The sequence below is a fragment of the Sapajus apella genome, unplaced genomic scaffold, assembly GCF_009761245.1.
Source record: "Sapajus apella isolate SASKATOON/1434 unplaced genomic scaffold, GSC_monkey_1.0 scaffold109, whole genome shotgun sequence".
Classification (NCBI taxonomy): Eukaryota; Metazoa; Chordata; class Mammalia; order Primates; family Cebidae; genus Sapajus; species Sapajus apella.
The window spans coordinates 4689420-4704830 of record NW_022437049.1 but is presented as its reverse complement, the minus strand read 5'-3'; positions in this window follow the sequence as shown (position 1 = coordinate 4704830).

The following is a 15411-nucleotide window of genomic DNA, read 5'->3' as shown; positions in this document are numbered from 1 at the left end:
TTGAAAGGACATCAGAGCAAAGTAGTATGCAAGTAAGTAAGTGTCTGCAAATGGGAGCACTTGAGGGGAGACAAAATCACGGACCTGGAGGAAATGTTTGATAACTGGCATGTCCCTGTCATGGAAGCAGTAAAGTAGCACAAGGAACTGACAAACTAATGGGACCCCTGGTGGGAAGCAGCTGGTTCATATTCTTTCCTGAATTGTAGCTTAAATGATCATTGCCATTCTTGTCAGATGGTCTAGTGTATTTGGACAGTGGCAGTCCCCAGATTTCTACTGCCCTGAGCGGGGGTGGAGTATGTCCCAAGCAAAGCTGAATCAATGAAGACAGGTGAGAGAGGGGCTTTAAAGGAACAGAATACTTCTGACATAGATTCCAAAGGGGGATAAAAACCACTGTGTGGATGTCATAGGAAAGCACATCACAAAGTATTGGTTCATCACAGACAAGAATGTTCTAACAGCATAAATGTGTATCACCAGGAGTTGCATTGAAGAAAAGCAGAATGACCTCTCAGTCACTTAAAGCATTTAAGCAGAGTCTGAATGTAAGCAATGCAGTGAAGAAAATCTCAATATCAAATAAGTTGTTGGACTACATAATTTTTCAACTCTTTTCAAATTCACAGATTCTAATATTTTAAATTAGCTTATATTACAAAATGTATTTCAAAGTTAAACAGGGGAATACTACCTCACTGTCTTGAGCCCAAAGCAATGCTCTAATCTAGAATCATCCTAGACCACAGGCTAAGATCCTTAGATCCCAATACCTCACATTTGGATATAATACTTGATAGTCTACGCAGCATTTTCCCCTTCTAGGATCTCATATGATTCCCACAAAATGCTGAGGACAGCAAGGCAGAGACATTATTTCCCATTAGATACAAAGAAATTGGGTTCTTAATGTAGCTCATGGCTATGAAACTTCCATGACATCATAGGCACTTTTCTAGGTACTGGAGATAGAGTGGTGAAAAGAAGTTCTAGACGCACTTCATGAAGCTTACATTCTTGTGGAGACAGACACTGAAGAAAAAAAAAAAAGTATGCATTCTGTCCTGAGGGGCTAAATGCTACTGAAAAAAATAACCTAGGGTAAGAGGATAAAGATTAATGTTGTAGAAGGTGCTATATTATATACGGTGGTGAGGGAAGACCCATGGCTGCCTAGAAAAGAGTATGATAGAGAGAACGGAAAGCACAAAGGCTGTGAGATGAAAGCATTTTTGTGTTTTCAGATAATGGAAATTAGGTAAGGATGGCTAGGCTGGAGTGAAAAGGGCAGAAAGGGGTAGGGGAGGAGATGGGATTGCATGGGACATGAAGACTGTTCCATAGACTTTGGCTTTCACTCTACATGAGGTGAAAAGCCGTTGCAGGATTGTAAGCACAGACGTTTATGATGGCCTAGAATAGGCCAGTAGTGGTGGAGGTGGTGGGAGGTGGTTCGATTCTGAATTTATTTTGCAGGTAGAGCACTTAACTGGATACTGGCTGGATAAACATTTTAACACAAGTCTTTCAATCAGTTACATGGCATTCTAAATCATTGACTTTGAGCGAGTCATTTCATCACTCTGTGTACATCTTCGTGTTACAGTTGGGAAGTTCATGACACTTGCAAACTTAATGTACTTTTTCAGTCTGACACATTTTTAAATACTACTATCGATGCTCTTCTTCTGTGACATGGGGATGAAAACACTAGGATCATTTTGTACACAGGACCTGTTCCTTTGAGATTTACGAAGCCCCGCCTTTTTAGAAAGATGGTAACACATCCCACCACCACCCACATAGCACTTAGAGGCACACAATTACACACAGAGCTCACCACATGCTCTTGGTATTGAGGTTGTCTGATTTTGTCTAAATATGTATCTGAAATACTCACAGGATCCCTTGGAGGTAACTGACTCACAGAAAGATTGAGGCAATAAGACATGAAAGGCTGGCCTACAGTCACAGAGATCTCGGTGGGAAATGGTTTTAGTCTCATTTTCAAAACTATCCTTAGTTGTCCAGCAGCTCTTTTCCTAAAATGCTCCACAAAAATATTCATGGAGAGGGCCAGATGGATTCATCAAAACTGACATTTTTGGATTTTAAAGTAACAGAGATAGTTTACACATTCCAGAAAATGAGGGGCCACTGGACTTGACAATTGTGAAATGCTTTGCTGGTGGCATTTGCTTTCTATGCAATTAGAAATTGTTTTTATTGTTACAAGTGATATTTACGGTATGTACTTCTGAATACAGTTTCGAAAAATTATGCAGGTCTGAACACAATTTAGAGCTCATGTTAGCAAACTGGAAAGAAAAGTTTTGTACTGGGTGGTTAACTGCTCCTATCCCCTTTGGTGAAAGCTTCTCAGTGGAATATATTCAACGATACCCTCCTCCAAACTATAAATTAATTAAAATTTGTGCACAATTTCTTTCTCTCTTCTGCCTTTTCTGCATTTCATCTTCATTTATAGAATTCTTTTGGGATTTCTGGGTTGTCATTGTTCCAGGAAACAGCCCCAAAACACATGCACGAAATGTCTTCCCTGGGTGCATTGGATTGTTAAAAGAGGAGTCTAGAAAAATTATGCCTGAATGCTAAAGGATAAATCTTAAGTGGTAGATGCATGGGTTGAATAGTGTGCCCCAAAATTCAGGTTCATCTGAAACCTCAGAAAATGGACATATTTGGAAATAAGGTCTTTGCAGGTATAATCAGTTAAGGATCTCAAGATAAAACCATCCTGAATTATAAGTGGTCCCTAAATCTAATTACTGGTATCCTTGTAAGGTGGTGAGAGGGGACAGAATAAAGCCATCTGAAAAGGGTCAGAAATTGGAGTGATGCTGCCACAACCCAAACAACACCTGGAGCCTCCAGAAGCTGGAAAAGGCAAGGAGTGATGCTTCCCTAGAGCCTTCAGAGGGAGTACAGCCATACCAGCACCTTGATTTGGAACTTCTACCTTCCAAAGCTGTGAAAGAACATATATTTGTAGTGTTAAGTCGATAAGACTGTAGTAATTTGTTATGGCAACCCTATAACATAAATACAGAGGGATTCGAAGTATGATGGCACTTGCAGAAGAAAGATATGGGCAGGTGACTGTCACTGAACCCATCAAATCACACCAGAGGGTGGAGAACAACTCAGATGCCTATATTTAAAGACACACAGTTTTGGTTAATGGTACAGTCTCTGTTGGGAGCAGAATGACTGGACTGAATCCTAGCCCACCACTTCCTAAATGTGGAGCTTTGGCAAACAACACCTGTATTCTCTAGTTTCTTCAACCCTGTCTCTACTAAAAATACAAAAAAAAGTTATCTGGCGTGGTGGCACGTGCCTGTAATCCAAGCTACTTGGGAAGCTGAGGCACGAGAAGTGAATCACTTGAACCCGGGAGGCAGAGGAGAAAAAGACCCTGGAAAATCAGCTGCTGGACTATATATATATATATTAATTAAAACAGGCCATGACCAGGCACAGTGGCTCATGCCTATAATCCTAGCACTTTGGAGGCTGAGACAGATGGATCACCTGAAGTCAGGAGTTTGAGGCCAGCCTAGCTAACATACTGAAACCCTGCCTCTACTAAAAATACTAAAATTCACTGGGCGTGGTCATGCACACCTGTATTCTCAGCCACCCGGGAGGCTGAGGCAGGGGAATCACTTGAACCTGGGAGGCAGAGGTTGCAGTGATCCGAAATCACACCACTGCACTCCAACCTGGGTAACATAGCAAAACTCCATCAAAAAAAAAGGGCCAGGCACTGACCTTTCCAATTACTAAGTTTGATCTCTAGAATCATCTTGTTTGAAATGAAACATTGTTTATTAGATAGGTATTCTTTTGTCTTAAAATTAAAAACTGGAATTATACTCTGTGTTCCCTTCAAAGCATGGCCCCTATGGAAAAATGAGCAAGGGAGAAACTGCCTTAGAACAGAATCCAGAAACTCCAGATTAGCTAAATAAGGCCTCTTGCCTCCCTCTCCATGTGGGAGGCTTGGACCACCCTGCTATTTGTCTATTGCATTACAGGTTAGCTTTCAAAGCAAGCAGTAGATCAAAACTCAGGTGGATACAGCGAGCTCCAACTCTGTAATGTTTAATCTCTTAAAAAATAAGTGAAGCAAACATAATTGTTAATACTTAATAAAACATGTGCCTCTTATATGTTATTGTCTGTCAGAAATATTTTTACATGATTACTTGAAATAATTACCTAAGTGAAATTTCAAAAGCAACAATGAAAACGCATGAACCAACATGAATCGGATTATAAATACTAAGTGTCATGACAAACTTTAAGGTCAAAGTTCCAGTTAGGCAGTAAGAGAAAAGAACATGGAAACAGATTGGGCAGAAAAAAGTAGACAAGACAAAAAAGAGCCTATTATCAGTGCCAAGACCACCTTAGATTTCCCAGTGAAAAAAATGCCATAAGGACCTTTCTTGAATGGAGATTACTCATAGAATGGGATCTTTTAAAGATAGAATCAGTCAGGCACAGTGGCTCATGCCTGTAATCCCAGCCATTTGGGAGGCTGAGGTGGGTGGATCACTAGAGGTCAGGAGTTCAAGACCAGTCTGTCCAACATGGTGAAACCCTGTCTTTACTAAAAATACAAAAAAAGTTATCTGGGCATGGTGGCACATGCCTGTAATCCAATCTACTTGGGAGGCTGAGGCACAAGAATCACTTGAACCCGGGAGGCAGAGGCTGCAGTGAGCTGAGATCGTGCCACTGCACACTCCAGGCTGGGCAATAGAGTGAGGCTCCATCTCAAAAGAAAATTTAAAAAGATAGAATCAGGAAAGAGATAGACTACAGGGCTCTGTTTTCAGAGAGTATGTCTTGTTCACTCGGGCAGTTCTTAGGACATAGTCGGTCCTATATAAATATTCCTTGAGTTGAAATGATGGGTACCTTTGAGCATGGACAGCATAGTGAGACACGGACATGGAACCTAATGATGTTGGCTGTAACCAATGCCTCACCACTCTGTTCAAAAGGAACTTTTCGTATCTGCTTATTCTAGAGTGAGGGGTAGGCCGGCTGCTGTTTGAGTTTGGTAGCAGGATGGCACAAGTCCCACTGCTGGTTCATAGGTCTTTAAAGAAATCTTCTGTTCCCAGTTCCCACACTTGATATAATGCTGAGCAGTTATTTCGGTTCCTGCTGTCACTTCTCAGAGTAACAGTTCTGCAGAGTCGAGTGTAGTGAGAAGCACAGCTTTAGGGAATAGTGCCCGACTGCAGCCAGGGCTCTGACTAGCAGAAATCCCTTTGTGCCAAATCCTGTTAAGCATAACTTATAAGTGATGCTATTGAAATTGCTCCAGAGCCCAGATGGGATGTCTGTAGCCATCAGAAACCTTCATTTCCAGGACTCAGCCAACTGGGGGATGGCCCCGAGCCTGGCAGCATGGATAGTTCTTTACTCAGCAAGCTTAACACATGAAGCCCGTGCATATACTGACAATGAGCCTCTCTCTGCCATTCAGTGGGAAAGACAAGTGTTTCTTCTCTCTTCCATACCTTGTGGCTATATTTCAGGTGTAAAGCTGCCCTGGTGGTCACGTGAATCTTAGTTCACTGCATGATATTCTGGGCCAAGAAATACATGGTAAGGAGCCTTTTTCCTGCTGCCAGAGGCACTTGCAGATGTCCAGGATCTGAGAATTTATAGGACGATAAACACCACGAGGGCATCATATCCCTTCAGTCTTGTACAGAGCAGGACCTGGGAAGCTGATTATCTCCATGGATCTCCCAATGTACCATTCAGAACCCAGAGATGCTACCCCCAGGATGGAACAGAAGCAGGAGGGAAAGAAAAGAAGTTCCCTCACATGATAGGGAGTGGCTGATGTCCCCTACATGATAAGGACGGGTTGATGTCCACTTCCCCAACTGCTTTAGTGGCTTCCTTATCTTATCTGGTCATTTCCCTAAAAGATGGCAGATTTGTCTTGCCTTTCTGGGTACCTAAGAATTCAGAGTAAGATATATGACAAGACCTCCCTCCTAGACAGATGGCTAGAGCAAACTTCTTTGGAGTGATTGATGATTCACTGGCACTTCTGCTTGGGCCAACACTGAGGCTGGGGGATGGGAAGCTGCAGAGCCATCCTTGTAAGCAGAGAGATTAGCTCTTTGTGAGTCAGGTTGGTAATCAGCTCAGAGCACCCTTGCACAGGACTACCTCAGGACCATCTGCTTTCTGCTGGATGTGCAAACCCAGATCCACACTTGCCTCCTCCTTTCCCATGGCTGGGATGGAATGATACATTTTTCTCCCTCTCAGAGAGCTCTATAACAGAAAGCATCTCCCTTCAAGTCACTTCAGTCCCACCCCTTGAGCCCAGAAAAATGAGGATGGCTTGTCAAGGCTGAAAAATTTTCATTCCTGTACATCTTCACTATTAACATGATGAGCTAGTTACAAGTAGTTTATCTGTTTATTAAAGCAAATTCAGTGATCCTTCTGGCAGGAAGTGGGGAGGGTGTACTTTTAGCTATAAAAGTTGAGCAGAATACAGTGTGTATTTCAAATGTGCATCATATACCTGACCCCTGCTCTTAAATCACAGTGTCTTTGCCCAAGGTATTGGCATGTTGGTTCTCATTTGAGTGTCTTCTACTGGACGATGTGTGAGCTTCTCCCTGTGCTATATTCTTTGTGAGATCAGGGACAAGAGGTACTGGTTTATTTATATGATACTATGCCTAATACATCTCAGCATTCAAATATGTGATGGATAAAGAATAAATGCATTAAATAATAAAGTAATGGTCTCCAAACCCTTGATTGAAATACAGAGTTTGGCTGCTGTTTGCTTTTTTCTTTTCCAGTTTTGTTTTTGGTTTTGTTTTGTTTCAATATGGGATCCTAGAGCAAAACTGTATGAAATCATAAGTTCTTTAAGTTTGGGAAGAAAAAGTCCTGCAGAACTAAGGCCTGCCTGACTACACAACTGTCTTGTGGAACATACAGAACAAGCATTGTCTCCATTGTAAAGATGGAGAAACTGGAAATCAGTGAGAATTTGCCTGCCAGAAGCTGAATCAATGCTGCTTCCCTACGCTGCCCTCCCCTGCGAAGACATCCAAAAATAATTCCTCTGTGAGGGTCCCACAGTGCCCCAGATGCCCTTGCAGCTGTACTTCATCAAAACACTATGACCAGCCATGGTGCTTCTTCCTATGAAGCATGGCTCCTTTCTACACCCATTCTTCAAATGCTAGGTGAACATACTCCTCTAACCTCCACTTCAGAGTTTCCTGAATCACCACCTATGTGGCCCCCACCCGGGAGTTACTGGCAATGTCCAATGTCCCCAAAATACCTTTTGTTAGACTTTGGCATTTTTTGGTAACTTTAGCCAGAAGGTTCTCTGGCCAGAGGAATCTTAACTGGGTCAAGCCCCTTTATGAGAAAGGGAATCTCTTAAACATGTGCATGGGCACAGGATCCAGGTGAATGCAGGCTTAGGACAGCTGTTCCTCCAAATGCACAGCTGGCTGGTAGCCCCAGTTTGTCCAACAGAATCAGAGCAGGGCCGTGTGGATGAGACAGAGAGGAGGTTCGACTCCTCAGCATGAGGCAGCGGGTTAATTACATTCCGCCCCTGCCCCGTGGTGTGCAGCTCACTCCTAGCACGTATGCGGGCAAGACAAGTAGACAAGCAGACAATCACCTGAAGTTCACAGGCCTGCCCTCCTAGGCAGCTTGGCATAGGCAATAACAGAGGTTGATGAAAAACACAACCTCTGGAGGGAGGGAGAAAGGGGAAAAGCATGACAGAGGTAGAAATAAGTGAGTAGAAGAGAGAAGTGAGGGAAGGAGGAGCAGAGAGAAAGAGAAAAGGAATTCTCAGCACTGTTCAACCTTCTTCAGCCTGCTTTTCTGGTCCTTTCTCTCACCCACAGTACAGGTTCTAAGGGCATTCCTCACCTAGAAACACTCCTGAGGAAATAACTACGAAGTTACAAGAAGTCGTTTCTGTTACCTCCCATCATTCAACATCTGTGCCAACCCATGAGTGAGCCACATTCTTTCACCAGTATTCATGATAGATACTTCAGATGTGCTACTCTCTATCAGAGCACTTCCGTGTGCTTTATTTCGTTGTGTCTTCACAACAGTCTTGTGGAACATACAGAACAATAGTTGTCTCCGTTGTAAAGACGGAGAAACTGGAATTCAGTGATGTTCTCCTCCAAGAGCAGCGGCAGAATAATAAAAGCCAGGCTTCTTCGACCAACTTGAACCAGTCTGCATGATGTTTATATAGAGAGAGGGCAGCCCACTTGAATCTGTGAAGGAATCCTCCAGAAATCATTGGAGTACTCAAGATGTAGTAATCCGTTGCTGTCATTTATCTTATTTATTTGGCTTCGACCACGAAAGTACCTGCTAAATCATTTGTCATCTTGGAAGGGGGAGGACAAGGTATAGCAGCCACCTCTTCTCTAGCCCTTACCTCTGACACTGATGGCTATATTAGTCGAGCTACACTGGTGCTTTGGATTATTCAAAGAGCCTAGAAAAATACATTTCTTTGTCAAGGTCTTGGGTCAAGGTAGGATGAGGGTATTCCAAAGGGATATGTTAGGGCTACATGTCAGAGAAAAAATCCCAGGTATGGGAGGCCAGGGAGGGATCCTGCCTAGAGGGAAAGTAAGGGCCTCTATAGAACCTCAGTGTTCTGCCTCTGATCTGTGAGCCAATGTATTGAAGGGAGGATCACAGCACATCCTAGCTTTTCCCCCTCTCCCATCCCCAGCACCTTGGGCATACAGTCACTGAATATTAAACTTTTATATTTAATTGTATTGTTTACTACTTATATCCATGTATGAATATTGAATATCCCACAGAAGTAGCACCAAAGAAACAGCTTAAATAACTTGTTCAGGTACATTTAGCATATTCAGTGGTATTGCAGATATGAATTTTTGTTCTTATAGACACTATTTATACTATATTGCTTATATTATACAGTCTTCCCGGACACTGAAAGGAACTTAATGCCAGGTTCTAGGCCCTATCTGTCTATACCCTGCTGCCTCAGTAGTTATGGGACAAAGAGCTTTCACTGGAGTCAGGGTAAGTGGACTTCTGCTAGCTATGTGGCCATGGGCCTAGCATGTGAGCCTGTGGACTCCAGCTTTATCACCTCCAAAACGATTGGACTCAATTTCAAAGACTGCTTCCAGCTTTAACATTCGATGACTCCATTGTTACTTGGCCTACCACACCCAGCTGTCCACAGAGTACAGCAAGAAATAAGCCTCCATTCCACATAACTACTCAGCTCCCTCCTCCATGGGCAGCCCGACCCCCAGAGTTTCAGTGGACCAAAAGAAAGCTGATTCTGGGAGACGCATTGCCTGCCTCCCCCTCCCTGATCCCCTATTCCCCTCCACATCTCCCATCCACACCTGTCTTCAGGCCTCAGCTTCCTGGGTCACAGCAGGGAAACTCCTACCCACTGGCTAGGTTGGTTTTATTTTGGAGAAGAGAGAACAGCTGGGTGATTTTAAAGATGGAACTTAAGATCCACTTAACTAGTCAGCTCCAGTTGTCAGGCCCCCAAAGCTGCATTTAAGGACGGGAGTTGTGGATGTGACTGGAAAGCAAAGAGTCCCAGATGCTTTGTCCTCCCCTAGCAGGAGAGACTGTATACTTTTTGAGATTTTCCCAAAGAACTTCTGCTGAGTTGCTGTGGTCTTATTCTTCTCTTTATAAAAAGTATTCACTAGTGTCAGTCTTTTGAGCCTTATGGCTTAGAAAAGAAAGAGGGTCAGCAAGTTAACAAATTAAACATATTCTAACTGGCTAGGCTAGCAAAAGCTAATTTTACATGGTCTCAGCCTAACCTATCCCCAGATCCTGATATGTATCTAAATGATGGAAAGCCCTGTTCAAATTCATAAAATATTTTGCAGCACAGTAAAACAGATCTAATAGATCCATTTCTCATTAAAAAGGTCCATGCCAGGAACATCTGATGCTATATAACTGTCTGATTCAATTTAGCAGGCCAAGCCTGACTAATCCTATCTTCGAACAGGGGTGAATTTATTTCTCCTGAAAACAATTAATTTCCCCAAAAGCTGGCATATTATATACTCCAAATCTATATTGTTACAAGGCATTACTACAATATTGATCAAAACCAACCAATCCACTAAACAAAACTGAGAAAAAATTTCATACCATAAAATATTTATTTAAGAGCCATAAGCAATGAAATCTAAATCTTAGTAGAAGCTGCCTAGTATCTTCAGCCTAAGACAGGTTCAGAACACTTGGAAGCAAACCTGTTCAAAGTTCACCTGTTCTGAATTCACAGATGCTATCAAGAAAGAAAAACTGATTTTTCAAACTTTCTTAGGAATCAATAGATTAAGATAAACAATACTATACGACATGAAGATGACTAGACCCTGAATCAGAGCCAGGGTCTATTTTTAGTTCTATCTCTTGCTCACTGTGCGATCCTGGGAAACAAAAAAATCCTTCCCCTCTCAGGACCCTAATTACTTCTATCAAGTGAGGGTTTTAAACTCACGTTTTTGATTGCATTCAGCAGTATTACCTTTGGCTTTAAATGAGTGTTAATTACGTAGACAGACTTCTAATGTGGGCCCTAAGTATTCATGACTGTAGTCCCAAAGTCACATACACACTTACCTAGTTAACCCCAAAGTCGTCTTTGATGGTCTTTCATTTTAGAGTGCTGCTTTCAGAAATGTATATATTTCTCCTTATAGCCATTTTGATGTGCAGTTCTTTGTGTTTTTCTTGGTAAACTATTATAATACCTCATACAAGATTTCCTGTGTTCACTGAGTATCTCCACTTCTCCTTTGGGCACAGATAGGTTTACATGTCTCTACTCTCTTGGAATTAGGCGTGCTTTAGCCAATGAAATGTGCAAAGTGGCAACAGAGGTGACCCATAATTTTCTGCATTTTCTTCCTCTGCCACTGCTGACAATATTATGGAATGTGACTGCTCCATTTTCCTGGGCGTAGGGGAAGATACAGCAAAGCAGAGCCCCCAGCCAACCAACAGGGAGCACGAGTGTTAAGCAAGTGTGTGTTTGATGAGGCCACTGAGAGTTAATTGATGCAACTCCACTTCAAAAAGACTATCACTTGTGTGGGCTCTTAAAAGAAGCAGAGTAAGGTTTAGGCAAGAAGTGTATATTTCACCTATTTACAAGAGAAATCCTGGGTTGTTAAGGGATTCTGTTATAAAATTGTTTTATAAGTGTTTGCCCAATAGTAACATCGACAAGACCTTTGGGTTTTGCAAAATGAAGTATCAGAGACAGATCAGAGACTCCGTGTTGATTCAAGAAAAAACAACAACTACAGAGAAACCAAATAATAAAACCATATTTGCTGAGTCACAGGAGTGGGTTAAGGTACAAAGAAATTGATTCTAAGATGCTGAAGAGCTGAATTACAGAGGGGTGCCAGGTCTGAATGCTCAGGGCAAAAAGTCCCCCCATGGGTTTGCTTCGCTATTACATTCTATCTGTTTTGCAGCTTTGCCATGCCTTAGTAATGTGGTCATAATTTTTGGTTTGTTTCTGTCAGCTTTAGCCTACTGAGCAGTCTTAAGAAGCAACCATGCATAAAATCAGCTAAAAGGGGGCAAGTCAAACTCATCAGAAGGTATGTTCTGGATTACTAACCTAAATATTTTCTATCCTTACTCTGTGTTTCATAACAATGCAACAGCATTAATTTTCCCTACCAGTGTAAACATTATTAATTGCTGTAAGTTAAGCAAAGAAACACCATTAATTCCTAAAGTCAAAACAGAGGAGCAACAAGCAGTGGAGTCGCTGCCTTTTTTATCAAAGTCAGAGCCAAGGACAAGAGCGATGAAAGGTGTGTGGGGTGCTTCTGTCAGCAGCTTCCTAGCTGCCACCTTTTAGCATCTGGGGCCCACTTCATATTTGCCAACCTATGGATCCTTGAGAACCATAACCAGGGTTATAATATAAGCTGTGGGAGGAAAAAACTGAAGCCAGGTGTATAACTGACATTTTTGCATCAGACAAATGTGATTAGCACCAAGTTCCACAGCCTGCAAAATAAGGTTACATTATCTGAATTGCAGATTTACCCACCTGCTTCCAGTGCGGCCTTGAAGGTGTGACTCTGCCACTGCCATAGATTTTTCTGTTGCTAAAGAGTTGTTCCGTGAACCAGATAATGAGGCCACTACGAGAGCTGTGGATAGAAAACTTGGCTGCCCATTAGAATTACCTGAGGAGCTTTTGAAAGCCTGGCTCCCCAGGCCACACCCAGACCAACTGCCTCAGCATTTACAGGATTGTGACCCAGGCATCAGTGCCTGTTTATATTGTTTAATCCCCCCAACCAGGTGATTTTAAAAGAACAAGAAAATCTTTTTCTGGGTCTCCTCCCTGTAGATTCTTATTTAATTGGTATAGGTAGCAGCCTAAGCATCAGGAATTTCTAAACGCTCTCTAGGTGATTCCAATGTGCAATCACATTTAAAAACGACTCCTATAGAGAATAGACATAAAGAAAAGTCAGAAATGCTGTCTCTCTAACCATTGCATCCTGAAGATAAAAGATAAAAGGCCTTGGAGGGCTTACAAAAGTAAAATGTTTAGATTAATTCATTCAATTTATTCATTCCAAACTTTTAACAGTCTATGAAGTCTATGAGCATGAGTCAAACACCAGACCCAGAAGATACATAATACAAAAGACCAAAACAAGCCAAGCATGGTGGTTCATGCCTGCAACATTTTGCAAGGTCAAAGCAACAGGATCACTTGAGCTCAGAGTTCAAGACCAGCATGGGCAACATAGGGAGACCTTGTCTCTACAAAAAATAAAAAACAGCTGGGTGTGGTGGCACATGCCTGTGTTCCCAGCTATTTGGCAGGCTGAGGTGGGAAGACTATTTGAACCTAGGAGATCAAGGCTGCAGTGAGCCATGACTATGCCACTGTAGTCCAAAAAATAAAAAAAGAAAACACCAAACATCCTGGAGCTCAGAATCCAGCTCAAGTGTTAGAATAATGTACAATAGATGTGATGAAGCAACTAGAATATGTATACATTTCTAGGGGGTGGGAGGATAAACAGATAAAATGGAACAGCCACTTTGCAAAACAGTTTGGCACCCACTTAAACATAAGTTGACCACATGATACAGCAACTGCACTCCTAGGTATTTATCCAAAAGAAATAAAAAGATAGGTCAACACTTATCACACTTAGTATTGTATATAAATGTTTATAGCAGCATTATTTTTAATAACTAAAAACTGGAAACTACCAGCATGTATTAGTTTTCTGTTGCTATATAACAAGTTGACACAAAGTGGCTTTAAAATGCAAATTTATTCTGTAAAGTCTGGTCTTGGCTTAGCTGCTTCAGTTCTCAGTGTTAGCTGGGCTGTAGTCTCATTTGGAGTCTTGACTGGGGATTAATTTTATTCCAGGCTTACTTAGACTATTGACAGAATTCATTGTCTTGCTTCTGTCTGACGGAGGATACTAGTTTTTCTCTGCCTCTTAGCTGAAGATCGCCTTTAGCTTCTAGACACTACCCTTAGCTCTTTACCATATGGACTTCCTCAACTTTATCAGCCCAGCAATGAGCGTGTAAAATGAGTCTGCTGGTAAAACAGTCTCATATAAGGTAATATAATCATGAGAGTAACATTGCTATATTATATTGGTTAGAAACAAATCACAGATCCCATCTACACTTATGGGGTGAAGATAAATCAAAGGCATTAACACCAGAAGGCAGACATCACAGGGGTTACCTTAGAGTCTGTCCACCACACCATGAGTGTATCAGCTGGGAAATGGATAAGCACACTATGGTATATGCACACATAAAGCAATGAAGTATAAAATGCACACAATGAAACACTACTCAGCAATAAAAAAGAATGAACTACTAACAGACATAAAACATGAATGGTTCTTAAGTGAATTATGCTAAATTAAAATAGCCAAAATCAAAAGGTTGCATACTGAAGTACCCCATGTATATGATCTTAGAGAAAAAGCAATACTACAAGGACAAACAAAGATTTGTGGTTTCCAAGGGCTCAGGATGTGGGGAACAATTGAAATGACTACAAAGAGGCATGAGGGAACTTTTCTGAGTAATGGAAATGTTCTATATCTTCATTATAACAGGTAGTTATACAACTGTATGCATCATTCAAGATTCGAAAAGCCCAAAAAGGTGAATTTCACTATACAGTATACAAATTATATCTCAGCAAACCTGACTTTAAAAAATAATGAATAGAGTGACAAAGAAGCTAGCAATAGACAGGAAAGGTCCCTTTGATCCTCTTTAGAGTGATGCCCTAGTGAGTAGCACCTAGAGAAATTTCAGTAAAGCCTATAAGTTGTATATTAATACTATTCTACTAATGCATTTACTAATTGCTTATTTTATTTAAGTTTTAAATGCTGCTTTCATCATTAAAAGCACGTAATATGTGGGCAGAGTGTGAGGTTGCTTAAAACAGAGGGGCAGGACTGATCCTCTGAGTAGCCACAATATTAAAGTCGAAGTCTTCAAGTAGACGACGAAAACAAAACAAGACAAAATAAAAGAACATCACTATTTATTCAGAAAAACTTCTTCAAACAGGCTGCAATAAAGGCAGGCACAAAAAGACCTGATGGCATTTAAATCACCTGATGGCATTCTATCCCTGTTTATGGGTCTATAAACTTAATCCTGCTTAGCATATTTCAGAGGGCAGCCTATGACAGAGGGACAGGGAAAGTTTATCAAGGGCTTTATATTTCTAGCAGTGGATTCAGACCATCCCTTTGACCAAATATTTGTCAATAAACTCCTGAATTTCTAGGCAATGTCAAGACTTATAACCAAGACACACTGTAGAGAGATATGAAAGAAACTCACCATAGAGAGAAATTTTGACTTAGTAAAAAAAAAAAAAAAATGATAAGAACTACTGAAGAATTATAAACATGAGGATGGCAGAATAACATTTGTATCTTATGAATGTTCACACTTTAAGCAGCATGAGAGATGAACTTCGGGGCAACACTAGAAGCCAAGAGAGCAGTTAGGATACTGTTACACAACACCAGAAAATAAAAGATGAACAAAGGCAGTCAAAACAAGCAGAGGGAGAGATTCATTGCAGTATTATTTGGAAGATAAAGTCAATAGGGGATAGCAAAAAACAGATGATGAAAGCTGTGTGTCTGGCTTGGGTAACTTAATAGATACCCAATAAAAGACAAGTAGAGATTGAAGCTATAAGGAATTTGATTTTCAGACTTTGAGTGTGATACTGGTGGAGATTTCTTGCAGGCA